Below are 21,435 nucleotides of genomic sequence, written 5' to 3'. Positions count from 1 at the left end.
GATCAAAGCGATCAACAGAAGTATCGCGTTCGTTGTTAAAGAAGTGGGGTTAGGTTGTGTTCTGACCCAAAGGGATAAAGTGATAGCGTATGCATTGAGGCAATTGATAGAGCATGAAAAGAACTACCCCACTCATGATCTGGATTTGGTAGCGGTAGTATTTGCCTTAAAGATATGGAGGCACTATCTTTATGGTACCAAATGTAAACTTTTCACTGATCATAAGAGCCTTCAATATCTCTTTAATCAGAAGGAATTGAACATGAGGCCGCAGCGCTGGCTAGAACTATTCAAGGACTACGACTATGAGATACTTTACCACCCTGGTAAAGCAAATGTTGTTGCTGATACTCTCAGACAGAAGGTAAATCTTGAAAAGAAAAGGCCAAGAGCGTTGAGAATTGAAGTTGTCTCGACAATTGTGGAAAGTATAAAGAATGCTCAGGAGGAAGCTTTATAGAAAAATGACCGAAAGGAGGAACGTTTGGGAAAAACGTTGATGTTTGATACAAACGGTCAAGGATTCAAAGATAGGATTTGGGTACCTAAGACGGGAGGAGTAAGGGTTCATTTTTTCTTGTCTAGATCGAGCTGGAAATGTCAGTGGAGGCTGATATGGCTTGACAGGAGGCTTGTTTTTCTGTTCAGGTGGGGGACTCGTCGACTCCGTAACTTCGACTCGGCGAGTCGGATCGGGAATTTGTGATTCTTCATGTTCTGCTTCTTCCTCTTGAACCAGCTTAGGGTCTTCTTGCTGAATATGGGCCAGAGGAGTTATAATCTTCCCACTCGTAGTTGTCACGATATTTATATGTGCACCTTTTGGGTTACTTTCGGTATTACTAGGAAGTCCACCCGGTCGTCTCTCGTTCACTTGTTGTGCAAGTTGGCCCAGCTGCTTTTCTATGTTGAGAATAGATGATTGCTGATTCCTAAGCAGAGCTTGTTGATCTTTCATCATAATTTCGTGTTCTCTCAACATATTTTGTTGATCTTTGATTGCAACATCGGTATCATTATGTCTTTTCTCGGACGCGGCCACGAATCTTGTAAGCATGTCTTCCAAATCTGATTTCTTTTCATACACCGACTCCTCCTTTTGATAAAGGTCTCTATCTTTTTGCTTATATTTTTCCTCCCTTGTCTTTTTGTACTCATCATATGGTAGCCATTCTTTCTTGGGTTTTCGCCAATTGTCATCATACCTATCACCACTTGAATAGCACACTTGTACTTTCCGGTTCCCGTTCTCATCAAGGTCATAATCTTTAGTAAGGTGGGGCCCTCTACAATTTTCACATCCCACTCTAATTGCATGGATGGATTGGTCCATCTTAGTCATTCTTTGGTCCATGCTTTCCAATTTTGCCATCATTGCTGCCATGTCATCGGTAATAGAATTCACCGCCCCTCGAGTTAAATCATTTCTTAGGTTGTGATATTCTCTAGAGTGCTTAGAGAATTCTTCAATTAGGGCCTTTATCACTGGGGGTGATTTCTTTGTGAGTGGTCCTTGCGAATCAAGGAGTTGCCTGGTTGTCACATTTACTCCATCATAGAAAATGGAGACTTCTTGTTGGCTGTTTAGATCGTGATGTGGGCAGTTCCTTAGTAAACCCTTGTATCTTTCCCATGATTCATAAAGTGACTCTCCAGCTTGTTGTTCAAAATTGGCAATGGCTTTCTTCAATTTGGCTATCTTTGATGGAGGGCAAAATTGGTCTTTAAATTCCTCTTTCATTTTAGCCCAAGTAGTGATGGATCCTGGAGGGAGTGATTTCAGCCAATATTTCGCGGCTCCCTTGAATGTGACTGGTAGCATACGAAGCAAAACAGTGTCGCGAGCCACATTAGGGATGTTGAAGTAGTCAGCTATGTCATTGACCTCGTCAAGATGCTTGTATGCGTCTTCATGATCCTTCCCGTATAATGGAATTTCCTTAAGTTGAGCAAGTATGTGGCCCTAAATTCAAAGGTGACAGTTGCGGGAATCGCGGGTTGCACTAGTCCTGGGCCGGTGTCGTCACACATCCTTTTCTTCCATTCACCCATGGGGACTTCATCGATGTTAGCCATGGTGTTAGCTAGTTCGCCCTCTATGTCGCTTCCTTCTTCAAATTCGCTTTCTTCCTTTTTGGATTCGTACTCGGTATCCTCCTTCTTCGGGTCTTCGTTCGCCACTGAAGAGATGTTGGATTCTCCCACTTTCTTGCCCTTTTTCTTACTAAAAACAGATTTGAGATTCTTCAACGGTAAATTCTTCGATGTTGCGGTTTCTCCTACGGTTTTGCCTTTGTTTTTCTTCAAAGTTGCTTCCGGGTATTCAAGTGGTGGAATCAAAGGTGTACCTCCTCCTCTGGTCATAAACATACTGCAATCAAAATAGAAAACACGCGTAAAAAGAACAAAAAAAAACGAAACTATGCTTTCAGCGATGGACTCGTCGAGTAGCTTCGACTGCACTCGGCGAGTACAGAGCTAAAACAGAAATAAATTATTCAAAAGTTCTAAAAACAGAAAATTTTAAAACTTAACCTAATAACTTAGTTACTGATGCAGTAACTTTGTGCAAGAAGGATCTCACACAAAGGATCGATAATACTAGAAATTAGAATTAATTTTTGAATCGTTCCCCGGCAACGGCGCCAAAAACTTGATGTGTGTTAAACGAACTAGTTTTATCCTACTTTTAAAATATGAATTCGACACACAAAAGGCAGTGAATCTGTCTTTTAGTGGTATAGTTCAGCAAGTAAGGTATCGAACTCGAGGAACGGAAATTAAACTAATAACTAGAATTAACTAAACAAGTGATGAAAGTAAAAGGTTTTCTCTAGTTTTACAAGACTAGAAACTTTAACACACTAACTAACACGCAAATTAAGTAACTAATCAGCTAAAAACAAGTAAAAACTAACTAAATTCAATAATAAAAAGGTTTCTGTTTTGGTTCGATTCGTTTACTCTTATGGTTGATTTATGACAAGTGTAATGGATTAATTGTTATTGGTTACCGACTAAGGTGATTAGATTCGCATTCACTATTACCAATCCTTAGGAAACAAATTAACTTAAGCAGTGATCAAGTGATTAAACTAATGAATTTCCTAGTTAAATTATTCGGATTAAATAAGACTTGTAATTAGCTAATCAAATTAATAATTCAATTAACCTCTTGTTGATGGTTTATCACACAAGCTCACACATTAATTTACCCATTCTCTAGTTAACCCTAGTTTCACATTCACTATTCCTAGGCACATAACAATGTTTTCACATAAATCACATGAGGTAAGAAATTAAGAGATGTTCATGCAGCTTAATTACTTGTCAATTAACTGAAAATAGTTATGGTTAATGCATAAGGTTCTTTAAGAAGCTTAATTTAACAAAATCCACCAATAAACAATTAATCCTACCATAAATCAATCCATAGTTATAAACTCATCTACCCTAAACAGAAACTATAAGATTTAGCTCATAATTACAGTAGATAGCAATCCAAAAACGAAGTCTAACAATTCAACCATAGTTTAATTCAAGAATAAAGTGAAAAGTAAACTTATGTTGCCTTGAATCTCCTTAGAATTAAAGATTAGAGTTTCTCTCACGATTTCCAGAGCTCCAGATGCCTTCTTGGTAGTCAAGTAATTCTCCCCAAAAAATTCCAGAGAGACTCAATTCGGGAATGTGACTTCTATTTATAGATTTCAGAAAACAGAGTCTACTCGTCGAGTAGGTAACCGACTCGCCGAGTCCCCTCTGTAGAGTCCGTATACGGCAAGGACTTTGTGTTTTGCTTTGCGAACATTCGTGGGTACTTGTCGAGTAGATGTCCAGACTCGCCGAGTCCTTCAGGATTTGGCTCTTTTTCTTTAGATCTTCAATTCCCGAGCTTCCGATCGCATCTCCTGCTTCCTTTTGCTTCCGAGCATATCTTTTGGATTGGAAATACAATTTAAACACAATTAAGTACCTTTTGTCCATAAATTGCAATAAATTAGCCAATAAATAACAAAAATCTATACTAAATATATAGCGCAATATGCACATATCAGTAGAACTATAAATATTAAGGGTATATTACAGTTATATATAATTAAAGTTATATAGACTTAGAATATGTGATCTAGCTTCATTTCCTGTTCCTTTTTTGGTTGTGGATTTAGATCCGGGTCATTTAATCGAAGGTCGGTTATACCCAAGTTATATATAATTAGTATACACTTTATAGTTATAGTAATACCTAGAACAAGTCATAAAGAATACATTACTTGTTAACGGTAAATCTCTCGTAGAAACTTGTATCCTTAATCTATCGTTACTAACTATATTTTATATCTCTTATCCCTATTCTCGCTTAGATAACAATGGTTGGATTTCATTTACCCAGAGAGACCCGTACCTCCCGGGTCAAGGACAAGATGCAGAGCCAGAAGAAAATCATGAAATTCCCTTAGATGATGATTTTGCCGAAAATTTTCCTGAAGACAATGATTCCGAATCAGAAGCCTATAATCCACCACCAGTTGCCCAGAATCCTAATCCACAACAAAATTTCCAAGGCCCGACGCCTTCGTGGGCTGAGAACTTGGGTAGGTGGAGCCGTGAGCAAGGTCAACCCTTACCCTACAACAGAGACCGAAGCTTCTACAACATAAGTGAGGGAGGCTCTGCAGACAGAATTCTTCCTATTTTGGTTCGCCGAGTGGCTCGAAATGTTGAGCTAGGAGTGGCAGCCATTCAACAAACTGTGGAGCTTGATGCGGACACGAATGCCAATACGGATAGTATTCGAAATCTTGAACTTGCTCATAACAGAGCAATGAGAGACAATGAGGCCCCGCTGCAAGAGCTATCTGTAACTCGAGCTGAAGTCATAGAGCTTCGAGCACGCCAGACAGTGTATGAAAGACATCTGCTTGATGTGGAGCGTCAGCTGCCTGAGTTGAGGGTTCGTCCGAGTGATGCCCGTCACCAGTAGGAGATGCTCTACTTATCCTTTCTTTCGGTTTAAGAAATGGATTATACTTTACTTGTTCTCTGTTTACTCTTTTGGTTATAGTTAAGTCTACGGATATGTTCTAGCATTATTTTTCATGTTTTTCAGTACGACCGCGCAAATTTCATTTTCGGTAGGTCGGTATGATGTCGATGTTTTTCCCAGAATTTGGTATATTGTAGACCTGTTTAGGGTCAAGTTTTCCAGACTTTATGTATTCAATATGCCAATATTATTGACATACATTTTCATACCTTTTTGAAAAATAACCACTCAATTTCATATCATCCTGTTGCAAGTTGTACTTGTCGTAGACTTCTATTTCCAATTCATTACAAGATTCATGTTGAACTAAATGTTTTAGTTCAGAGATATCAAAATTCATCTTCACTCTTGATATCTTATCATCATTTTATCTTTTAACTTTTATAGTATAAGATGCGTCCTCGGAGAAATCCAAGACGTAACAATGTCAATGAAGCACCGACGCAACCTCCGCCACCACCTCCTCAATTCGACGCTGCTATGTTTCAAGCGGTGGTCACGGCGGCTATAGCAGCTGCCATGTCTCATATCAATATTCCTGGTACTAGTGGGTCGGGAGCTGGTGCGCATCCTTCTAACCATGGCGAGAGTCATGGGCACTCGCGAGAGTGTACTTACAAAGATTTCTCGAATGCCAAACCTAGGAACTTTAATGGGACTGGAGGAGTTATGGCATTAAGACAGTGGATTGAAAAGACAGAAGCAATTTTCGAAATCTGCTCCTGTCTAAAGAGAAGCATAGTCAAATTCACTGTTTGTACCTTTTCGGATAGAGCCCTAACATGGTGGAATGGCCATGTTAAGTCACTGACTCTGGTAGTCGCTAATTCTATAAGCTGGGAGAACTTAAAAGCCATGCTAATGCGGGAATACTGTCCGCGAGGGGAAATTCAGAAACTCGAGCAAGAGCTCTGGGGTCTTACAATAGTTGGTTCGGACATCATAACCTATACCAATAGATTCTGTGACTTGGCAATTCTTTGTCCAGATATGGTTGCTCTGGAGAGCAAAAAGATTGAGAGATATATTTGGGGACTGTTGCCCAAAATTCAGTCAAGTGTCTTAGCTTCGAGGCATGTTACCTTTGACAGTGCCAAAGAGCTAGCACAGTCTCTTATTAACCACGGATCCCGTCAGAACTCAGTGGTTGCTACACCAAAACAACTGAAGGGAAACAACAACAACAAAAATAACAACAACAACAGCAAGAAGAAAGGCTGGAACAAGATGAAGGGAAAATCTTCTCAAGAATCCTCAAAGAAGCAACAACTAGTGGCAGTCAATGTTGCTATTGTAATTGTTGTTGTTACTGCTAAACCTGCACCAACTAAGCCTTATGCTGGTAATCTCCCTAAGTGCAACAAGTGCAATTTTCACCATAACGGAAATTGCCGAGAAATGCAATGTCGTAACTGCAACAGAAAATGGCATACTGCCCGATTCTGTAGATCACCGCCCCAACCGATTAACCAAGTACCTGCCGCTGGAGTAGGCCAAGCATGCTACCAATGCGGTGATGTGGGGCATTTCAAGAGATATTGTCCAAAAGCTGGAAATGTCGGTGGAGTTGGGAGAATTTTGGCTTTGGGTCACGAAGAAGCGGTAGCAGACCCTGCGGTGGTCACGGGTACGTTTCTTCTCAACAACACTTATGCATGCATTATATTTGATTGTGGTGCTGAGAAGAGCTGTGTGAGCCATAATTTCAAACATTTGCTAAATCAAAACTCCCAACCACTAAATGAAACTTTCACAGTCGAAATGGCTAACGGGAAATCCGAATCCACCAACGATATATACATAAGATGTACTCTTACCTTGAATAACTTTTCGTTCCCAATAGACCTTATGCCAGTCTCTATAAAAAGTTTCGACGTCAAAATAGGTATGGACTGGTTGTGCCCTAACCATGCTGACATCCTATGCTATGAAATAGTCATTCGTCTGAACTTGCCAACTAACGAAACTCTTATTATTTACGGCGACAAACCCGGAACAAACCTTCAGATCATTTCTTGCATCAAGGCACAGAAGTACCTTCACAAAGAGTACTGTGCTTTCTTAGCTCACGTGGTAGACAAAAAGCAAGAAGTGAAAGACATTGCGAGCATTCCTGAGGTCTGCAACTTTCCCGACATTTTTCCCGATGATCTTCCAGGAGTGCCTCCCGAACGACAAGTCGAATTCAGAATTGACTTAATCCCTGGGGCTACCCCTGTAGCCAAATCCCCTTATCGTCTTGCACCTTCTGAAATGCAGGAATTATCCAGCCAGCTTAACAAACTCCTTAGTAAAGGTTTCATAAGACCAAGCTTCTCACCCTGGGGAGCACCGGTTATGTTCGTGAAGAAGAAGGATGGATCATTCCATATGTGCATAGACTACCGCGAGCTGAATAAACTTACCATCAAGAATCGATATCCTCTGCCTCGCATTGACGGTCTGTTCTACCAACTTCAAGGTGCGAACTACTTTTCGAAAATAGACTTAAGATCCGGGTATCATCAGATACGGATTTTGGAGGATGACATTCCCAAAACCGTGTTCAGAACTCGTTATGGTCATTACGAGTTTGTAGTGATGTCATTCGGATTGACGAATGCACATGCTGTGTTCATGGACCTAATAAACAGAGTGTGTCGTCCATTCCTGGACAAATTCTTCATAGTCTTCATTGATGACATTCTTATCTACTAAAGAAGTGAAGAGGAACATGGCCAACATCTTCGTCAAGTATTGCAAACTCTTAGGACAGAGAAACTCTATGCGAAGATCTCAAAGTGTGAATTTTGGATCAGGAAGGTTGATTTCCTAGGTCACGTGGTCAGTTCAGAAGGAATACATGTCGACCCTTCCAAAATAAAGGCAATTGAGAACTGGTCAGTACCCAAAACACCTACAGAAATCCGTCAATTCTTAGGTCTTGCTGGCTATTATCGCAGATTCATCCATAATTTCTCTCGAATCGCTAAACCTCTTACCACCCTGACACAAAAGGGTGTAACTTTTAGCTGGGGAGAAAAGCAAGAAACAGCGTTCCAAACGCTGAAGCGAGCTATGTGTAGTGCACCGATCCTGTCTCTTCCTGAAGGGACATAGGATTTTGTAGTGTACTGTGATGCTTCTAATCAAGGGCTTGGATGTGTTTTTATGCAAAGAGGAAAGGTTATATCCTACACCTCAAGACAACTAAATACACATGAAGTCAACTATACAACACATGACCTTGAACTAGGAGCAGTGGCATTTGCTCTGAAGATCTGGAGACATTACTTATATGGCATGAAATGCACAATATTCACGGATCATAAAAGTCTCTAGCATATCTTCGATCAGAGAGAGCTGAACATGAGACAACGACGGTGGGTAGAGCTACTGAACGACTACGATTGTGAGATTCTTTATCACCCTGGTAAAGCTAACGTAGTAACTGACGCCCTTAGCAGAAAAGAATACTCAGGATGCCGAGTAAAGTCGTTGACCATGACAATCCATTCACATCTGTCCACACAGATCAGAGAGGCTCAACTCGAGGCCTTAAAACCTAAAAACGTGGCAGGTGAAACCCTGAGAGGAATGGATAAAAACTTCAAAGTCAGGGATGATGGAGTCTATTGTTTCATGAACCGGATCTGGACACCAAAGTTCAGTGGATACAGAGACGTGGTTATGAATGAAGCACACAAAACCCGATACTCCATTCATCCAGGTTCAGACAAGATGTATCTGGACCTCAAGAAACTATACTGGTGGCATAACATGAAGGCCGAAATCGCTACCTTTGTGGGCAAGTGTCTTACTTGTGCCAAAGTTAAGGTAGAATACCAGAAACCTTCAGGTTTATTGCAACAACCTGAAATCCCTGAATGGAAGTGGGAGCGGAATACAATGGATTTCATAACTAAGTTACCCAAGACATCGGGTGGTTATGATACTATTTGGGTAATCGTCGATAGATTAATCAAATCCACACACTTCTTACCAATTAAAGAGACCGACAAGATGGAGAAGCTAACAAGAACTTACCTCAAGGAGATCGTTAGACTGCATGGTGTGCCAATATCTATTATTTCAGACCGAGATAGTAGATTCACTTCTCGTTTCTGGCAGTCTTTACAAAAATCTTTGGGAACTAGGCTGGACATGAGTACATCCTACCATCCACAAACCGACGGAAAAAGTGAGAGGACGATTCAAACTTTCGAAGACATGTTGCGAGCTTGCGTGATAGACTTTGGAAAGGCACGGGATACTCATTTACCCCTTGTCGAATTCTCTTACAACAATAGTTATCACACTAGTATAAAGGCTGCTCCTTTCGAAGCCGACTATGGCCGCAAGTGCATATCACCTCTGTGTTGGGCTGAAGTAGGTGACACGTAGCTAGCGAGAAGTCAAGTCCCTGACAGTGCTCTCACTGGTCCGAAAATCATTCGCGAGACTACGGAGAAAATCATACAAATCCGGGAGCGACTTAAAGCTTCCAGAGATAGACAGAAAAGCTACGCTGAAAAAAGAAGAAAACCTTTGGAATTCCAGGTTGGTGACCGCGTCTTGTTGAAGATTTCACCCTGGAAGGGCATGATACGCTTTGGAAAGCGTGACAAGCTAAATCCAAGGTACATAGGACCATTCAAGATTCTTGCTAGAATCGGTCCAGTAGCTTACAAACTCCGACTACCCCAAGAACTAAGTAACATACATCCTGTTTTCCACGTCTCTAACTTGAAAAAGTGTCTATCCGATGAGACTCTTGTAATCCCACTCGATGAAATCGAGATCAACGAGAACCTCAACTTCGTGGAAGAACCAGTAGAGATCATGGACCGAGAGGTCAAGCAAACAAAGCAAAGTCGTATCCCGATAGTGAAGGTTCGCTGGAATGCCAAGCGAGGACCTGAATTCACTTGGGAGCGCGAGGATCAAATGAAACTGAAATACCCTCATCTTTTTACATAGTTATTTGTAATTGCTTAATTGCTTAAACTCTAATTTTGGGACGAAATTCTCTCTAACGGGGGGATGATGTGACAACCCGAAATTTCTATCTTGTACAGTCATTCAATTCAATCACAGTCAGACTTGTTTCTGCTATCTTTTAGCATTGTTAAGGGTCTGTTTGAGTGTTCTAAGCCTAGTACATTCAAGGATTTGGTTCTAGGAAGTATCTGCTAGAGTTCATTGTGCAGAATTCAAGCTGGAAAACTCCAAGTCTTGGAGTTTACGGCCGTAAACTAGAGATTACGGTCGTAAACTCTTGGTTGGCCGTAAACTCCTCCCATATACATGATATTCCTTCATTTTTGACCACTCTCACACTTCCAACTCAAGAAACTCGATTTTCTCTCAACTATCATCAGGAGTTTTCATCTTGATCTTCAAATATGTAAGTGTTTCTTCCATTTGTTAGTTGATACCTTGCTTAATCTAGTGAAACCCTATGATTTCATCCATGATTTCATCTCTTTTGAGTAGATCTTCAAATCTTCATCACTTACACCAAGAACACCAAGAACACATACCAGTTCTTGAACCGTGAACACCCCCCTTCAAGCATCAAAATGTAAGTATCCTTCCATATACTAGTTATCCTATATAAGCTCTTAACATACACCCTTGAAAACAACCATTTCCCAAGAACAATAAGAGTTTACGGCCATGAGCATCTCCCTTGGCCGTAAACCCTCCCCAAGATCTTCATTGACTGTAAACTCCCAAAGTCGTGAACACCATGGCTGTAAACCACCATGGCCGTAAACACCTTGGCTGTAAACACCAAGGTCGTGAACACACTTGTGTGGCCGTAAACCCCTTTAGTACAATCACATGTGATTGTAACACTTCAATTCAAGTGTTTCCTAGTCCCTAAGGTGGTTCCCTTTCATGATTAGTTGTTATGTACACTAATTATATAAATATATGTGTCATTATATGCTTAATAGGATCCGTTTGTGCTCGAGGCTTCACTTGACACTTAACATCCTATATCGATCTTTCACTCGAATCACTCACTACAGGTGAGTTCATACCCTCGTATTTTCATAGATGTCACATTTTTAAGGGGGAGGGGGGGGAGGGAATACAAGTCTAACACAAAGATTTTGTGTTACAAACAAAAGATTTCAATAAACTTATCAAAACGAATTTCAGTTATCATCAATTCAATTGGTTTTCAAAGATTGTGTTTAAATGCATTAAGTCACCAAAAGTATTCCAAAATATTAAATTTCTTTTAAATGTTTTATAAACTTATATTTTCCTCCAGAAATCATATATATATATATATATATATATATATATATATATATATATATATATATATATAAGATTTAAAAGGCTTAGGACTGATAATCCACTTTGGTTCCTTTTCCTTGTTTGGATGTGGGATTATAAGTATCGGTTATTTGTCCGAGTGTCATTTAAATTTTACTTATATATATTTGTATATGTATATAAATATAAAAGTTATTTCATTCAGTTCAAATACCATTTGTAACATGCTGAGCAAGGGGTTGCATTCATGAATACTCGATATCAATTCAGAAAGTGCATATAAATTATAATAGGTATAATTTATGATTCACAGAACATTAATGCACGATTCAGTATACTAAAGTACATTGTTTTACAAGAACAAAGATTTGATTCAAAACTAATAAAGAGTATACATCTTTCATATACATGTTAAGAATACTAATCCAAGAACATACTGTCAATCATTTATTTCAGAATGATTGGGTTTTCATAACTATTATACATGTAACGTTTATATGCTTTTTATGAGTCATTTGATACAGGTTGTTTAATTCATTTAAACAATATAGTTAAAGTCCTGACATTATAACCAGAATCTCCAGTCGGGGATCGAAACAATGCGTGTATAGATCTATATTGGGATTGACAACCCCGTACTCAGAATGTTAGCTACAGTCAGGCATACACGCCTACGAGTGATAGTTGTTATCAACAGCTTTCAACGCATTCATATCGTTGGGTCAGGCCATCTAGTCAGTATGGTTATAATAACTCATATAAAAGATATTAACAATACGGTAGTGTATAAATAACTAAACATAAGTACATTTTCAAAGTACTAGTTTTACAAGATAAAATTTACAGTATTACATTACAGTTTACATAACAGCTGGTGGAACCAGGCACACTCTCAGTTACAAGTTTTACAAAAGGAATTACAAATACAGAACATAGGTTTACAAACAGAACGGTTTTATGTGATTAAAACTACTTTTCATATACAGCAGACAATACATGATTTTCTGGAACAGTACACATATTCAAGAAACATAAAACATTCTTTCAAACATAAACTCTTATGCACTCACTCAACTTTATGTTGATACTCTCTTTTCAAATTATTTGTATTCTCAGGGAATCAGTAGACAGGTACTCCCCGAGCTTTTGAGAAGATGGAGCTATTTTGAGTCTTGTCTTCTTCTTTTGTATAACTATTTTTGGTTTCAATATACAATGATGAAACACATGTAAGTACTTATACTTTTTAAATACAGTGGTTGTTTGTACTTTGATTACTATTATGCATGTGTTGTGATACTATAAATGAAGTCATCCACCCCCGGACGTTTCCACCGTCTGGTTTGGGGGTGTGACATGATCCCAGCACCGAGGACAGTTCAGCTACTTCACAACATTGAGGTGAGTTACCTTCCAGTAGAAGTGGGTCGAAGGAACTAATGTCGGCCCACTAGTAAGAGTTATAGTAGAGATGATTATCTTTGTGATAATTATATGGTATGTCACTATCTATTATGTTTTATGTGCTAGTATGCTATGATGTTATGTGATAGTGGTAGGAGGGGTAGGATAGACCCCAATACCGGTCGATAGGGCTGAAGGGGTATGCCATCACCCGGATAAGCTAGGCAGTATATGACTTATATGTTTATGCACTAGGATGCTATGTGGTAGAAGTAGGGGATGAAATAGTCCCTGATACCGGTCGAAAGGACCGAAGGGGTAGGCCAGCACCCTGATATGCTAGGCGAGGTACCATTCGACAGGGCCGAAGGGGTAGGCCATCACCCTGATATGCTAGGCAAGTTACCGGTCGACAGGACCGAAAGGGGTAGGCCAGCACCCTGATATGCTAGGCAAGTTACCGGTTGAAAGAGACCAAATGGGTAGCTAGTACCCGGATATGTTAGACAGTATCTGTTATGTATGGTATGTGGTATGATGGGGGAACTTACTAAGATTTTTGTTTACGGTTTTCAGTTTCTGTTTCAGGTCCTTATTCGAAGGGAAAGGACCCGACACTGTAGCAGCGCATCACACACATGATTTTCCGCATATGAGATTCTTGGGATTTATACTCTGACATTGTTACTATATTATGACATGCTTTTGAGACTTATGATCTATGGTTTTTATGAAATGAAATAACTTGATGATGTTTTCTATAAATTGTTTTATGAATCGTTATATCAAAAATGAAATTTTTGGTCATGATTTTTGGGATGTTACAACATAAGTTACACTTAAAGCATAGCAAGTGCAACTTAACCTACAGAGTTTCTAGCGAAAAGTCAGAAATTGTGCAGGCAGAATCTCGACCCGAAAGCTCCTTTTCTTCGGGCTCATAGATACCTTAGAGTCCAGCCAAAACACTCCAAAAGCCAAGAGAAAATCGGACTCAAGAGGGAAAGAGCTTAGAGTAAAAGATATATGAAGGTGTGAGTAATGAAGAAAAAATTGTGCATATATATAGCATGCATAGGGGGGGAGCCGTACCCTAAGCCTTAGGCGCGCCACGTCATCGTCGACGAGTTCCTCCCTTTGGCTGCCACGTGTTTGATAGTCGTTGGGCCACATCATGGACACATCATCAAGTCGGTGGAAGACCCGACCTTCTCTTTGCCACATGGCACTCCCTCATTCGGCGATGTCACCCCACACAAGTAAATTCTCAGATTTTCGAAAAATCATAACTTTCACATACGAGCTCCGTTTTTGACGTTCTTTATATCCACGTGTAGTCATTTCCGATTACTACAACTTTTCTTTAGACCTCAATAACTAATTCTCACTCTATTTTAAATTCATATTTTTATAGAGATTACATTGTTAAAGTCTGTGCAAAAATCATAACTCCTTCATACGAACTTTGTTCTCAACTGTCTTTATATCAACAGATTCATATTTACGAGATCGTCATCTCTCGTTCACATTGTTTTTGGCTAACACTCAACCGATTTAAATTTTGATTTTTATGTTGTGACACTGTTGTACCGAAACTTTAAAAAATCATAACTTCCTCATACAAAGTCGGATTTAGGCGTTCTTTATATGTATGCTTTCGATTTTACGATTACTACGACTTTTGTTTAGATTACTTGTGCTAATAAGCAACCTATCTTTGATTCTCATTTTACGACACACTCTGTCGTATAGGGTTGAACGCGAAACGTCGAAAGATCATAACTTCTCCATATGAAGTAAGATTTAAGCGTTCCTTATATCCACGGAATCGTCTACTAGTCTAGTTAAAATTATTTATCCTAAATAATCTTCTAATTAAAACGTAATTTATTACTCATAACGCGTACAACGAATAATTATCGTATTCGAGGATTTTAATTGTAAATAATTATCACATATTATATCTTAAGTGTCTAGCCCGAATTTGCAGGTATTATTTGCAAAATAGTCATTTTATGTCCTTAAAGACGATCCGAGTGAAAATAATAATAATATGGGGACGGTTCGAGTTACTTTTTGGAAATATGAATTAAACGTGCTTTTTGGCATCTGTACAAGAGACGACTGATGCAATTCACCATACACAAAACCCTTCATATAAATGTTTAATAGGAAAATAAATAAATAAATAAAGAAATATTTTTTCTGTTTGAAACCGTGTACAAGAACAAACAAAGGCACGCCATAAAAAAATGTTTCTTTTGTCTATGCTGGGAACAACCCAAAAAAATAATAATAATTAAAAAAAATAATAATAATAATTGCTTCATCTCTTCGATAAGTGAAGCATAAATGAAACATATTACAAAAAAAGTTATTTTTTATTTATCCCTTATGTATTAATAGACTTATATATCAAAATTAAACCTTCTTTTTTTAAATGTGTTTATGTATATGCTCTTTCTAATAACTTCTATTTGTGAAACATAAGTGAAACAGATGACAAAAAGTTATTTTTTAAATATGTTTAAACCTTTTATTTTTAATACCTTTGACACCCACATCACGATAGCAATTAGTGGGCGACCTCCTTGTTCAATATGATATTTGCTCTTTGTACGCAACATCAATGAAGAATATGGCGAGACATATTTGAGAAGTAGGAAGAGATGGTTAGATGATTGTTAGGGTTAACAAGAAAGAAACGGGAGTATGGCCGATGATAAGTGATTAACCCTAAAATGATGCATTTTAAATCTATTAAGTTTCCAATATCGTAGGAATTTAATTTGCATGATAATTAATTTATATAATCAAATTATACTAATACCATAACCAAATGATTGGACCACATAAGTGTATAAAACTTAATAAAACATTATTAAAATACTAAATAAGTAGAGATTTTATAAATTTTTCGGAAAAATATATATATCTTCAGCCATTAGAGGTTGGGAAATTTTACTATGAACGAAAAACTAGAAAATAATAGTATTCCCAAAAAAATTTGGGTAATCATACTTCTGGCCCATGAACTGTTACTAGACCCAATTCACTGCCCAACATACTCAAATAGTAGTTGGAAGGTAGGATTTCACTAGTTATTTTTCAAAAATTGTAAAATTTTGGCTATTTTTTAAAAATTAATTAACATTTTTGTTAAATTTGTAAATTTCTCAAAATCTAAACTATATTAATTGTTTTATTGATAAGATTGAACAAATTATGATATTATTCGACATAGGTCAATGGTGGTCACGAAATGTTTCTTATGGCTACAAAGAACTGCAAGAATTTTTAACTTTAAATATTGGTTGGAGCCTTCATTTATTTTAATTTTTTCAAAATACAACTTATTTTTGTCTTTTCTACTTCGATTACTAGTATTCAACCAAAAACATGCGCAACAACATACTCAGAAAGGTTTATATATTGCTGGTCGGAATTTCATGATTTTAATGTTCAGGTTGATTGATTTCTTCGTAAGAGGATTTCCTGATTGTTCTAATCACAGTTATATATTCAGCTTCTAGGGCTTGAGTACAATTAGGCTTTTTCAATGTAGACAACTGGAAACTTGAACTCCGAAATTGGTTGGAGCCCTAATGAAAGGGTCTCTCCAAAAATAGGCGTATGCCACTTAATGCAGCGAACACACGGTATTCTTTAGTAAAAGGCGAAAGAATAGTTCGCTCTGTGTTCACTGCGTAGCTGCGTGTCTTCTAAGTTCCCAGCTGCTTGGTTTATGTAATGACTTTGATACCTTCTGTTTCATTCAAGTAGCAGATGTGGGATGAGCTCCATACGTGCATCCCTCTGTTTCAAACACTTCTTCCCACTTTTCTCTTCTTTTTCCCCTTCACTTACTATGATTTGATTTTTGATCTGTTTTTTATGAGGTGTTCATGTATATGGGTTTTGATAGAAATTACTAGATATTATAACTGGAATTGGATATTTCGTGAAAGATTATTTTTATTGTCCAAAAAAAGAACATTTTCGTGAAGAAAAACAACAATCTTAGAAAGTTAAAGCTTCATATTATGGTAAATAAAGTGGATATAAATAGGTAAAAGTTCGCTTTACTTTTGGACAAAGGGATTGTGAGAATGGATAATGACGTAATTTTAGTCCTTTTATTCAACTCGCTTATCAAGGATTAGAATGGTTTTCTCTTCAAACAGGTTTTCAGATTTCAACATTTAATACTATTCAAAACAAGACAATTCGTGACCTTTTTGACTTTATTTCAAACATGAGTTCCTTTCTTGTACTTGGTAAGTATTAATGTCTTGGTAAATTGTACATTTTCATATTGTAAATTAAATCAAGGATGTTTGATAATTATCAGTTCATACATTATTGAGTTGCTTGGGCACAAAATGAGTTTTGAGTTCCGGAAACACTAATGTTTTCCTAAGTTCTACTAACTTATATACAATTGTATTAGAAATATAAACAAGGTTTATATACACTTGTATACTTAAAACGTATAAAGAATGTATAAGTCCTAACTCTTAACTTTGTTCATATTGTAATAAATGAAAGGGGGTAAAAAGGTAATTTTCTTTTACTTTTGATAAAGGTAGTGTAAATTTTAGGGAGCGTATGGTCGTAAATGTTTTCCAAAAGAATAAAATTTGTAAGATTATTTGTTTTTCTCTTTGCCGGAGTGGTGAAAAGTCAAAACATTTATGTAAACATTAACTTTGAAGAGTGTTAGCAAGCATATAGCATAATTTTTTTGGAAACTTCTCTTTAGGGTCAGTTTTATTAAAACTCTTGTTGAATGTGATTTTAAGATATTGAGATGAAACATAAGAACAACATTGTTGATTGGTTCATGATCAATCGCCATAGTTGCCAAAATGAAAGGATTTGGTAAAGTCAAAACATGTCGAGTATAGTTTTATATAGTTCGAATTCTTGCATGGTCAAAGGTATCAGATGAAACATGAAACGTGGATGAATGGACATCAAGCGATCATCCCAAAAAATTTGAATAATTTACCATGAAGTGCTCATGTTTCAAGGAATGTCATAGGATGGTGTTTTGAAGTTTTAAAAAGAGGATGTGAGAAATACTTAGGTGTTGTTTGTTTGTTTTTTTAAATCTCTTCAAACCTCTTTTTCTTGCGCGGCGCAGCACACGCGCAACATTTGCCCTCTCGCAGTAGTTTGTTTTTTGAAAGACTTCAGACCATAAAACCTCTGCGCGTCTTCTGCGCGGCGCAACACTTGACTTGTCTCTTCAAACCTCTTCGGCTTTCATTTTTTCCAAGTGTTTTTTTTATAATTTTGGTATGACTTTTTTTTAAAACTTTTTTTTTAACTTTGATTTTTTTAAACTTTTATTTACGGATTTGATACAATTTTTTTATTGTTTCCACAATTTTAAAAAAAAAACTTTGAATTTTTAATTTTTTTTACCATTTCTATTAATAATGTTTTCAGTTTCAGTTGCATCTTTTTTAACGTGTGTAACTTTTTACGAACTTTGTAGACATTGTTTGCAATATTTTCTTGTTTTTTTTTATGTTTTTTAAAAATAGTTTTTTTTTTCTAAAATAAAACTGATAGTTTCTTTTACATTTTTTTAAAAGTTTTATATTTTTGTTTTTTACATGTTCTTTTTAGTATTTTTTTTTCAATGTTTTAAGACTAAAATTATTAAAGTTTCGGTGTTGAGAACTATTTTCAGTTTATGAAATTAGTTTATTTAAATTTCAGTTTACTGCAGCAGTCTGAAGATGTTAAAAAACAAACATGCTTCTTATTATAGGCTGCAGCCGTTTGTTTCACATCTTCTGCTGCAGAGGGTTGCAGAGGTGGTCCGCAGACTTCATGAATTTTTGCTTCTAAAAAACAAACAGCACCTTAGAAGTCCATCCTTTTTATCCCCTTTAAAATGCAACATCGGATAATACTTGCATTCCTCCTTATTAGATATATACAAATCTTTCACCCCTTCTTCCTGTCTTCTTATTCGCTTTCTTTTACTTCGATTTTGTTTTTAGGAAGTGAGGTTTGAAAGTAAATACTAGATATCGGATAACTAGAATGATATCTTTAGTGACGGATAAATTCTAATTGATCAGAAAGAACCTTTTGTGGAAGAAAAAAATGAGTTTTATTAAGTTAGAGTTTCATTTTATAAAAATAAATATGTAAATAATTGTAGTAAGTTTAATGTTTTGTTTTTTCTGTCATGAATTCTTTAAACTTATATCATATAATTGACTACATGTTTCAAGCAAATTGTAGAAAAACTAAAACTCTTTCACTTTTATTGATTTAAACAAGTTACAATAAAACCCCACTGCAAAGAAACCTATTCTACCCCTACAGTCAAATACAAGAGCCCTAATCTAAACATTGAGTTTTAATATGACGAAGACAATATCTCTAATAGGAAGAAAACTTAAGTAAAAAAATATCTAAATGTTACATTGAAAACCCCAACATACATTCCAACTACAGAGGGAAATAACCAAAATAAAAATAAAACCGAGAGAAGAAGGAGACGATGACTATGTATAAAAATCGATCTAAAACACGCACCTTCAGTTTATATACTCGGTCAATAAACTCAGGTCAGACGCATGTCTCTTTTAACTTTCGTCAAACTCGTATATATACTCAACTTCTAAGAGCTGACTACAGTTAGGCTTTTTCAATGTCGACAATTGGAAAATTGAACTCTGAAAATTGGTTGGAGCCCTAATGAAAGGGACTCTCCAAAAATAGGCGTATGCCACTTAATGCAGCGAACACACGGTATTCTTTAGTAAAAGGCGAAAGAATAGTTCGCTTTGTGTTCACTGCGTAGCTGCGTGCCTTCTCCGTTCCCAGCTGCTTTGTTTAACTAATGAGTTTGATACCTTCTGTTTCATTCAAGTAGCCGATGTGGGATGAACCCCATACTTACATCTCTCTGTTTCAAACCCTTCTCCCACTTTTCTCTTCTTTTTCCCCTTCACTTACTTGGATATGGTTTTTGATCTGTTTTTTATGAGGTGTTCATTGTTCATGTATATGGGCTTTGATATAAATTACTAGATATTATTACTGGAATTAGATATTTCGTGAAAGATTAATTTTATTGACCAAAAAAAGAACATTCTCGTGAAGAAAAACAACAATCTTAGGAAGTTAAAGCTTCATATTAGTAAATGAAGTGGATATAAATAGGTAAAAGTTTGTTTTACTTTTGGACAAAGGTATTGTTAGAATGGAGTAGAATGGTTTTGAGTTTAGACTTCACACATTGCTATTACTCTTCAAACAGTTTTTCAGATTTCAACATTTAATACTATTCAAAACAAGATGATTCGTGACCTTTTTGACTTTTATTTCAAACAACATGAGTTCCTTTCTTGTACTTGGTAAGTATTAATGTATTGGTAAATTGTACATTTTCATATCGTAAATTAAATCAAGGAGGTTTGATAATTATCAGTTCATACATTAGTGAGTTGCTTGGGCACAAAATATGTTTTGAGTTCCGGAAACACTAATGTTTTCCTAAGTTCTACTAACTTATATACTTTTGTATTAGAAATATAAACAAGGTTTATATACACTTGTATACTTAAACGTTTAAAGAATGTATAAGTCCTAACTCTTAACTTTTTTGTATGAATTTTATTCAGGCGATGTTTGGTTTACCTAAGAAACTATTGACCAGGTCAACTTTTGGTTTGGCAAAAGAAGCATACTTGGTTTGGGTTTAACCGTTTAGTTATGTATCTCACCTCATTAGAAGCTCAAAATGTCAAGAAACTTTATGGCAGAACAATCAATATTATCATGATTAATAAAGTAAGAAAAGAGATGAACATTTCTGACAAAATCCAGTTAGTTTCTCTTATGCTTTTGCTGATCTGTAAACTTCATATATTCAGGTTTTTTATTTTGATTCTCGCTGTGTCTTTTGAGTTTATGAGTTTTGACTTTTGACACCAATTTTACAAGCTTTTATTTAATTGACAAATTATTATAGTCATGACTAGTGAATTATACAAAATAACTAGTAAATTTTTTAACTTTAAAAATTGGTTGGAGCCCAGCAATGAAGGAAGGAACTCTCCAAAAATAGGCGTATGCCATTGTGTATGGCAAGCACACGGTATTCTTTAGTAAAAGGCGAAAGAATAGTTCGCTTTGTGCTTACCACATGGCTGCATGCCTTTACATCCTTCAGCTGCTTGGTTTAAGTAATGACTCTCACACCTTCTCTTTCATTCCAGCAGCCGATGTGGGATGATCCTCAAACCTGCGTCCCTCTCTGTCAAACCTTTCTTCCACTTTTCTCTTTTTCCCCATTCTCTTTTGATTTGGTTTTTGATCTGTCTTTTAGGAAGTGTTCATATATGGGTTTTGAAAGCAATTACTGGATATCTGAACTGGAATGAGATATTTAGTGAAAGATTAATTAAGTCATTTTATTCATCTCACTTGTCAAAGCGTCCAAATGGTTTTGAATTTAGACTTCACAGTTCACACATTAACTTTTACTGTTCAAACATGTTTTCAGATTTTAATATTTAGCACTAATAAAAACCAGATGATCTGTAACACCTTTTTTACCTTATCTCAAACAACATGAGTTCCTTTCTTCTACTTCTCAAGTTAGTGTATTGATGAAATGTGAATCAAGGAGGTTAGATACTTATCAATTCATACAGTAGTGAGTTGCTTGGGCACAAAAA

General features: G+C 36.7%; 4 non-coding genes across 4 annotated transcripts; 1 reads left to right on the top strand and 3 right to left on the bottom strand.

The window, feature by feature from the left end:
* The first annotated feature begins 1,586 nt into the window (after positions 1 to 1,586).
* LOC145123065 (small nucleolar RNA R71) lies at positions 1,587 to 1,693 on the top strand. The gene has a single exon (XR_013714945.1). It is a non-coding gene; the product is annotated as a small nucleolar RNA R71 (small nucleolar RNA).
* Positions 1,694 to 16,321: 14,628 nt separating this feature from the next.
* Positions 16,322 to 16,437, bottom strand: LOC145122928 (U5 spliceosomal RNA). Its single transcript, XR_013714814.1, has one exon. It is a non-coding gene; the product is annotated as a U5 spliceosomal RNA (small nuclear RNA).
* A 3,002-nt stretch (positions 16,438 to 19,439) lies between these two features.
* LOC145122926 (U5 spliceosomal RNA) lies at positions 19,440 to 19,555 on the bottom strand. Its single transcript, XR_013714812.1, has one exon. It is a non-coding gene; the product is annotated as a U5 spliceosomal RNA (small nuclear RNA).
* A 1,236-nt stretch (positions 19,556 to 20,791) lies between these two features.
* On the bottom strand, positions 20,792 to 20,906 carry LOC145122935 (U5 spliceosomal RNA). The gene has a single exon (XR_013714821.1). It is a non-coding gene; the product is annotated as a U5 spliceosomal RNA (small nuclear RNA).
* Between the last annotated feature and the right edge of the window lie 529 nt (positions 20,907 to 21,435).

Source organism: Lactuca virosa, chromosome 6, assembly GCF_052849685.1.
Source record: "Lactuca virosa cultivar CGN04683 chromosome 6, Lactuca_virosa_CGN04683_v6, whole genome shotgun sequence".
Taxonomy (NCBI): Eukaryota; Viridiplantae; Streptophyta; class Magnoliopsida; order Asterales; family Asteraceae; genus Lactuca; species Lactuca virosa.
Note: the sequence above shows the minus strand (reverse complement) of the source record. Positions and strands in the feature narration are given on the sequence as shown.